The 8,655-nt window shown below is 41.2% G+C and overlaps 1 pseudogene; it reads left to right on the top strand.

The window, feature by feature from the left end:
- LOC137979042 (XK-related protein 9-like) overlaps window positions 1–8,172 on the top strand; it is a 10,361-nt pseudogene extending 2,189 nt beyond the window's left edge.
- The last annotated feature ends 483 nt before the right edge of the window (window positions 8,173–8,655 follow it).

Genomic DNA, 8,655 nt, shown 5'->3' with positions numbered 1-8,655 from the left:
GTTCAATGAACTATAACTGAGATCCTTTTCAAACAATGTTCTCAAAAACTGAATAACATCAGCTACAGAGGGATGAATTGAATGAAGTTCCCTTTCACAACAGTAGTTAATCCATTGGTTGATATAGGTTTCATACCGCTTGTGTGTACCTGAGCGCCAAGATGCGCCGGACGATAATGTCGGCAGAGTGTCCCGGAATCGTTTTAATCTCAAGGGATTTCCTGATAACTTGCAAGCCAGTAGCTGAGGCCTTGGAAACAGTGGATGTTGACAATGAGGATCGTGTGGAAGCTGACGTAAATGACGTCGACTTGGAAGAACTATTGGAGGACTGACCAACATTGCCATAACTTTGGAATAATAACTGAGGTTGTGTCGGCCAATTGGAATTATAGCAATGCATTCTGCTTGATCCATAGCAATCTTCTGCAGGCATCTGCCTAGCAAACTGAAAGGTGGGAAAGAATAAGTCAGTGGTCTATGCCAGGTATCTACATGAGAAGCTCTTGGGTCAGGCTTCCATGAATAATAACAAGCCACAGTAATAAAGAATTCTCGTTTGTCCACACTGTCCACATCGTGAGACAAACGAGAATACTTTATTATTGTTGTACTTCACCACGGTGAATAACAGCAACCTTTTTTACGACAATAACAAGCAACTTAAGCATTAGAGTAAGAGGCAAACAGATCAATTCAAAAGTACTAGCATCTAGTGAACACTCTGTTCTATCATTAAAATTTTTATTGGCTTAAAGTCTGCCTCTTGATTTAATTTGCCAGGAATATGAGTCATGGTTATGCCTAGATTCAATTATCATTAACTCGGTCTTAGCCACATTTAACTCAACCTGTTGGCTCTCAGCCAACAGTTAAGGTTGCTGGGTTCAGGAGTTATTGCTAGTTTAAGCTCTATTAAAGTTATTGCAGTCAGGATTTTATTGGTATCATCAGCGAACATTCTCGGGGAAGCCTCCCGGAGGCAGTTAGGAAGATAGTTAAGACACATTTAAAAAAGCAAGGGACCTAATATGCTACCTTGCGAAACCCCGCAAGTAATAGTGCGAGGAGTTGACAATCTTCTATTTACAGTAACATCTTTGGGTCCGTTTGCTTTAGGTACGATTGAAACCTATAGTGATTGTTGCCTGGTCGGCCCCAAAGTATGACATCTTGCGTAAAATAATTTCATGATCAGATAATGATACGGAATTTAATTTCTAATTGTAACCCCTAAAAACCCCTATACTATACTACCTAAAAATGGAATCCATTCGATATTGAAGCGCACGACTAAATGAATGTTGCATGGCATGACCCAATCACGAGTGAATACACTCCACAGCTAGTTCTGTAGAGGGGGGCCGCATCCATGTAAACACTCATTTAGCGATGGAGCTGTTTCGTGAGTTCGCGAAGACGCATCATACGCAATTCGAAGGTTTGTTGTTTCCGCACCCTCAAGGCAACCGCACTGTGGGGCAAATAGACTCTCGCCCATTCTACCACGCCTTCTGCCAGCTGCTCTCTGATCACGTCACCATAGTCGCCCAACATGTTCGTTCGGCGAAATTTCCGCAAGAGGGAATTTAGTCGTCGCATACTTCCGTCACGGTTATTAATGGGGCAGGGCAATTCCCTTTCCAAGGCTGGCTTGTTTCGTACCAACCTTCTGGTGAGTGCGTTAGTTGCTCTTTCAACTCACCGTAGACATCAAGCTGGTCTCCGACTGAGGTATCTGCTAGGCTTTGGTTACATCCCTCTCGAGCTCCAAATCACTAGTAACTGAGCTGATAACCACTCCAAAAACTTGCATAGTTCTTGTTGTGACGCCAGTCAGCATCGCTATTTGTCTCAAACCGGTCGACTTTAAACTTGCATTAATAAAGTCGGAGGCGTACCGTAATGACCTTCTCCACTGTCCTACAGGGCTCTAAATTTGTATCCATTAACCTTAACCACCACCGCAGGAGGAACTACTGATGAGTTGACGATGTAATTTGCTGTCATCCCTAGCTCACGTGTCTGAAATTGCATTTGGGTGTTATCGCACAATGATGTATTCTGCTTTGCGTAACAAACTTGTCAAGTGGACTAGCTTTTGCACTCACCAGCTCTGTGCCCAATTCCTGAACAATTAAAACACATAAGTTTGTCTACCAAAACCTTTCTCCTCGCTTCAACACTCACAACTTTGTCACAGTTAATAGCCTCGTGATCTGAGAAAATAGACAGCCTTGGATGTCCGCTTGTTGGTAGAAATTGCACAAATGTCCATTCGCTCCAATCATGGCCATCTCATTTTTAATTACATCTAGGTTTAAATTATAAAGGTTATTAGTATACTTGAATGGCAAATCTGAAGCTTACAATAAGTTAATTTAACTATTATTTACAATAAAATTATTAAAATGAGCAAAAAGTACGTACAATAAGATTTCTATCTACAATCAGTTATGCGCTGTGTTCGTAATTATGACTTGTTGTTACTAACTAAGGGGATGCATCCCAAGATTTCACTGCATAGGGAATAAAACTATCCTGAAATCGTTTGGTGCGGCACTTGACAAGAGGAAATGTTCCGGATTTCTTAATGAACATGGACGCTCAACTAGGGAAGGCAGGACGTCGTGAAACTTACGTTGTCGAACCACCGACTTGTAAAACCAGCGGCACAGTTCCACTCTTCTCTCTAGCTTGTCAAATGTGAAACATACAACAGCGTCCAGTTTTTATGCTCTGATTCAACGCCAGTTGAAAAGTAGTATCTCGAACAATTCGTGAATCTTCTGGACATCCGTTTCTCTGACAGTAGGGAGTTCTGGTATATTCCTTACGTAGGTTCCCACCACTTCGCGTGTTTTTCCATATCGTCTTGTGAGTAGATCTTTGGCCTTTTCTTAAACTTCGGGGGTCAAATGGGCGACCATCGATAACATTTCTTACCTTCAAATCCACCAATTCTTTCAAGTAAGAAATCTTTGTAACTTTAGGGGTAGAGGACTTGTAAATTAGTGTTTCGAACTGTCCCCAAAAACGAACTCAGTCTTGCGCTGTACCATCAAATTTTGTAATTATTATCTTCGGAATTTTTACCACGTTCCTAGCCACTTCTGTAATTTCCGGTGGTTCTGTTTGAAATTGTTAACTTTCAACTCCAATTTTTCTTTTCGAATTCTAACTCCTCTGCATGTGCTCGCCCGACAGCTTTTTGCTTCTGCCTCAGTTTTTCTTTCTCCAATTCGATTTCTCCTAATATGTGCTTGTAAAGAGCAGTTGCGTGCTTCAAATTACGGGTCGATCTGGTTTGTCAATTCGCGCATTCAGTCATCTTCTTGATTCATACCCTCTTCCCTTCAGCCTGGTTTTCACTAGGGACGCAAGCACAAGCGCTAGCATAAGAGCGCTTATTTCACCGTGAAAACGGGGTTGCCGCAAGTGTAAGAAAAAGCAGAAGCACAAGGATCTTTTTTTTTCCTTTTCCTTGTGCTTGCGCTTATGCTTGCGTTCGCTTGCATGCACAAGTAAATTTGTTGCGTCTTGCCAATTAAAACACTCGTTCCAGATTCCTTGCGTCTGAGCATTTAGACAAAATGGCGGTTGCCGTGGTTGATTTTGATGCTTATGTCGACGTTCGTTTTCGAATACGCTAGTGCTTGCGCTTGCGCTTGCGCTTGTGATTGTGTCGCTAGTGAAAACCAGGCTTTCCGCTCGCCCATTCTTGAACCGACTCTTCGTCTTCGCCCTAATTGCGAACTTTTTCTCCTCTATTGATTCATTTAAGATGTTCACTGCTGTTACCATAGTCTCTAGCGAGGTTTTGTGTCTTTCTGAAGCCTTTCGACCATCCTTCTTTAGTACCTTGCCTGTCTTCTTCACTGGAAAGCTGAGTGTTTTTATTTTCCCTTTCAAATCCGCAATTTGTGTCTCTATGTTGCTTAACACTGTCTCGTCGGAGGAGCCACTTTGTCGAAAACGCACAACGAGGCACGGTTTCTTGTATACTCTCAATTTCATTCTTCTGCATTCTTATCGGTGCAAAGGACATTATTAAACATTGATCCAAGTGAAAATACTGCTTCCAGTATTGCCATCGGTGGTAGTCATTTTTCAAAAGTACTCTTCATCCGATGTGTTTTTTTTTTTTTTGATAGCTAAATTTTCGGTGGCTTCTGTATTCCTTCATTCATCGGTCGACTGAGTGTACCAAGTGAGTTGCCGCTACTGCTCGTTCGCCTTCGTCGGGGAGAGTAAGCGCTCGTGGAACTCGCGCGGAGCCGAATTGAACATGATCCAGGTCGCCCGAGCAACAGCCAATCAACAATCAAACAGCATGCTTAGTCCACGGATCACAATTTCTATCCAAGAGATGCCCACATCCTCGAACGCAGTGTGATGAACAATCACAAGAGACTTTTCAATCTTGGAGAAATGGGATTCCACTTTGGACAGCGACACTGCAAACGAGAGGAAACCGCTTCCTCGCGCTTACATACCGTTCAGTAACGTTAAATAACGACAGCTTGTAGCTGTAGCTGTAAAAATGCCGTGGCATAGGCTTAGTATGGGGGTTCCTCGCTCCTACTCATGGGCTCCTGGGAGTACTAAATGAATTTCAGCTACTTTGTTTTGGTATCAGTCTCTTACTATTTGGGCACCATTTATGAATTAGTCTTGTAATCAGGGCCGTTAAAATTATTTATGCCGTAATGGAAATCCGTCACGTGACTTCATAAAAGGTTGTATTTCTCCTGATTTAAATTAGAAATGTAACCATACAAAACAGAACACGATTTACGTAGTTCTTCTTATTTATTTATTTATTTATTTATTTATTTATTTATTTATTTACAGATTCAGTATGCAATGTGCAATACTAGGTGGACAGAACAAAAGGACACGAAGTCCCCTACAAGGTTAAGCCACCCAACCCACCCCCAGTGAAAATATGTCCCTAACCAACCCTATAAGCCATTAATTAAAAACAATTGTTACAGTTAGAGTAGAGTGAAAAACGTCAATTAACACGAGCACACAGTTAAAGTTCTTATACTATGACATTTTGGGCATGCAATCTTATAAGATCTTATGTTATCCTGATCAAAGACTAACCTTAACCATTCTAAAAAGAAAGCCTTTAGCTTACTTTTAAAAGTACTAAGAACTGTAATGCCCTTGATATTATTGGGTAAAGCATTCCAAGTATTGACTATACGTATGAAATAATTATCTCTAAAACTAGACGTTCTTGGAATGCAGTTATACTTTAAATTTAAACCAGACGAGCCACGCCTTGTAGAACCAGTAGCAAATGTAACGTATTTGCACAAATCAACAGCAAGCAAGCCATTTTTACACTTAAAGAAAAAGACTAAGTCTAAGTATTCCAACCAATAATTTAGTGGTAAGAGATTCAAAAGCACAAGTCTTTCCTTGTAGCTAGCGTTCGGGTATTTGCATAGAAATTTAGTGGCCCTACGTTGAATGGATTCAATAAGTAATATATTTCTACTAACAGACTGAGGGGCCCACAATTGACTACAATACCCCAAGTGGGATCTGACTAGAGCTAAATAAAGAGCCTTAATGGCGTTACTAGGTAAGTCTCTGGAACAGTTTCTCTTTATGAAGCCAAGCATTTTGTTAGCCTTTGCTGATATCTGTTCAATATGGTCGTTCCACGATAAGGTTTTTGTAACTGCCACTCCAAGATCTCTTTGGGATGACACGCACTTTAATTGGTCCCTTCTGTTGATGATGTAGACACGGTCAAAGGTACAGAGTTTTCGTGAGATACGAAGACTCACACATTTCTTCGGCTGAAAGTCTAATTCGTTTAGAGTAGCCCAGTCACACAGATTGTCCAAGTCTATTTGAAGATCAGTCGAGTCTTCTACGGAGTTAACACTTTTGAAACACTTGGAATCGTCAGCAAACATTGCTAAGTTTGAGTTCTGTATTACATCTGGCAAGTCGTTGACGTAGATGAGAAAAAGTATGGGTAGCAGTATGGATCCCTGTGGGACCCCAGACTTTACTTCCGCCCACGAAGAATGACAACCATTTATAACAACCCGCTGCTTCCTACCAGTAAGGTAATTTTTGAACCAGTGAAGTAAAGGACCACTAACTCCAACGTTCTTAAGTTTACAGAGCAGCCTTGCGTGGCAAACTGAATCGAAAGCTTTAGAGAAGTCCAGATATATGATGTCAGTTTCTTTACCTTTATCAAGGACAGAAGCGATGTCGTGGAATACCTCAACAAGCTGACTTGCACAGGATACCCAAGCTTGGAAGCCGTACTGCGCAGTATGGAGAATATCAGAAATATCAGATCTTATTAGTTTGTTGGCAAGGGTTTTCAAAAATATAAAGCGGAACTTCCCCCCATTTTAGAAAACTCATTTTGTGACGTCAAAGAGCGAGTGATATCACGTGGTACTGATAAGCATTGTCATTTGGCAAACAGTCATATGACGAAAACTTGATCAATGTATTGAACAATAAAATGTGTTTTACTCACGATAGGTGTTTCTAAATTCTCTGCGGGGGGTCCCTTATGTCTCAGCCAGGCCTTAACTAGCCTGAGTGAGAGCACTCGCCTCCCACCAATGTGGCCCGGGTTTTATTCCCAGACTCGGCGTCATATGTGGGTTGAGTTTGTTGGTTCTCTACTCGGCACCGATAGCTTTTCTCCTGGTACTCTGGTTGTCTCCTCTCCTCAAAAAGCAAAATTTGACTTGATTTGCGTTAATTGTTAATTTTACTTAACTTTGTTCCCAATTTAGTGGTTCAGCGCTAGAACGACTAGACACTTAAATAAAGTTCCTTCCTTTCCTTTTTTTTATTTTAAAGGTATTGGAGAGTTCTCGTCAAAGCTTACAGGATAAAGCGCAAGGAAGCAACCACAGTTCTTGATTTCAAGCTGCTGATCGCAATGAGCCTTGATTTGGCGCTACTGCAGATGATCTTGGCCTTCGCAGAAGACGCTCCTCAGCTAATGCTGCAGATGTACGTCCTCGTGTCTCGCCACGCAGTAGAGACCTTGGACGCCAATAGGATTCAAGACTTGTGGACAATCCTTTCCATTTGCTTTTCTTTCTTTTCGTACTCTAGAGCCACTGTTAACTACATAAGTTGTCTTCGTGATTCGAAACGACACAAGGGCCAGCTTCGATGGTACGGATATCTCTCCATTTGGTCATGGCGGGCTTTTATGGTAATGTCTCGAATATTAATCCTGGTTTTCTTTGCAACAGAATTCAAACAATGGTTTTTCGTCGCACTGTCACTTCACTTTGTAATCGTTTTATTCTTTCTGGAACGTCATAAGGTTTATTTCTTCCCTGGCAGCAAATACAAGCAGCAGTTTTTTCGAGCTGTGATGTGTTACATCCATCTTTTCTCCTTCTTCAGTTTGGAAGGGAGTCGTACCTATAAGTGGGCTGCAAAATACTACATCCTGGGGTTCATCGAGATTGTCATTTTCTCGATTCTGTGGTTTACGAATAAAACTAGGCTTCTACCATGGCAAATCGAGGTGGCGGGATTTGTTGTGATATACATGTTTTTTGCTTTAGGGTTGCTCATGATGACTGTGTATTACAGGTTTTTGCATCCTCGCTTCAGTTTATCGGCGCCACTGAAAAGTGAGGATAGCGGTGCACATGCAAGGGAAAAGTTCGTGTTTTGGATTTAAATGATTCAGATAGGATTTCACACAGCCTCTGTTTTAAAGCTCGCAAGTCTCGGTGCCAAGTTTCATATGCATGATCGTAATCTCTAAATATACGCGTCCATAAAATGAGCGTAGGATTTTAAGTTTCCGTGTTATGAAAAATTAACAATAGAATAGATGTCATGGCCCTTTTTGGAATGTTGGAATTCACCGTAATGTTGGCTTTTCACATCCTCGATTTGAGGCCAGACTTTTTAATGTAACAAAAATAGTGAAATGTTTGCTTAACAGTAAAGCTTTGCGACACTTGAAAATCAAGAGTTAAGTTCGTTTGCTGTTCAAGTACCACAAGAGCGAAAAAGCTTATGGAGCAAAGCAGGGTACTTAGGACTTGGTAATTAGGAACTCACGTGACGGCAAATTTTCTTGAGGCAAAGTTGTACTGGCGACGCGATTTTAAGTTAGTTTATTGATATTTTGAAATAAAGTTTAACGTGTCATATGCTTGGGTTTCTAAGTGGCACACGCTGAAAGCATTCGTTTAGGTTATATGAATCGCATCTTCCAAGTTTTAGTTGTGTACAGCCCAGTCCCGGAATAATTTTGCATAAGTTATTGAGTGAACTACGCTGATCAAAATTTGCGTGGTAAATATTTCTTTGGAGTTAAATTTTCAAAATGGTGGTCAATGCGGTAGATTACAAACATACATTGAAGAAAGTTTCCCATAATCGTAAGATTCCTTGGCTAGAAGTACTCTTAAAGGAAAGGATTTGTTTGCAAGTCTTCCAACCGGGTATGGAAAGTCGCTGATCTTAAGAGCAGCCCCGAGCGTTATCGATGAGCTGTTATCTTCCTCTATATGTTCTCATCTCAAATTCTCCAGTGCTCGCTCTTGAGAATGGATAGACTGGTCCGAGTGACTGGTAATTAGATAGCGGAAGACTTTTTCGAGTGAACAGTCTTGAATCAATTCG

Source organism: Montipora foliosa, chromosome 12 (assembly GCF_036669935.1).
Source record: "Montipora foliosa isolate CH-2021 chromosome 12, ASM3666993v2, whole genome shotgun sequence".
NCBI classification, from domain to species: Eukaryota; Metazoa; Cnidaria; class Anthozoa; order Scleractinia; family Acroporidae; genus Montipora; species Montipora foliosa.
Note: the sequence above shows the minus strand (reverse complement) of the source record. Positions and strands in the feature narration are given on the sequence as shown.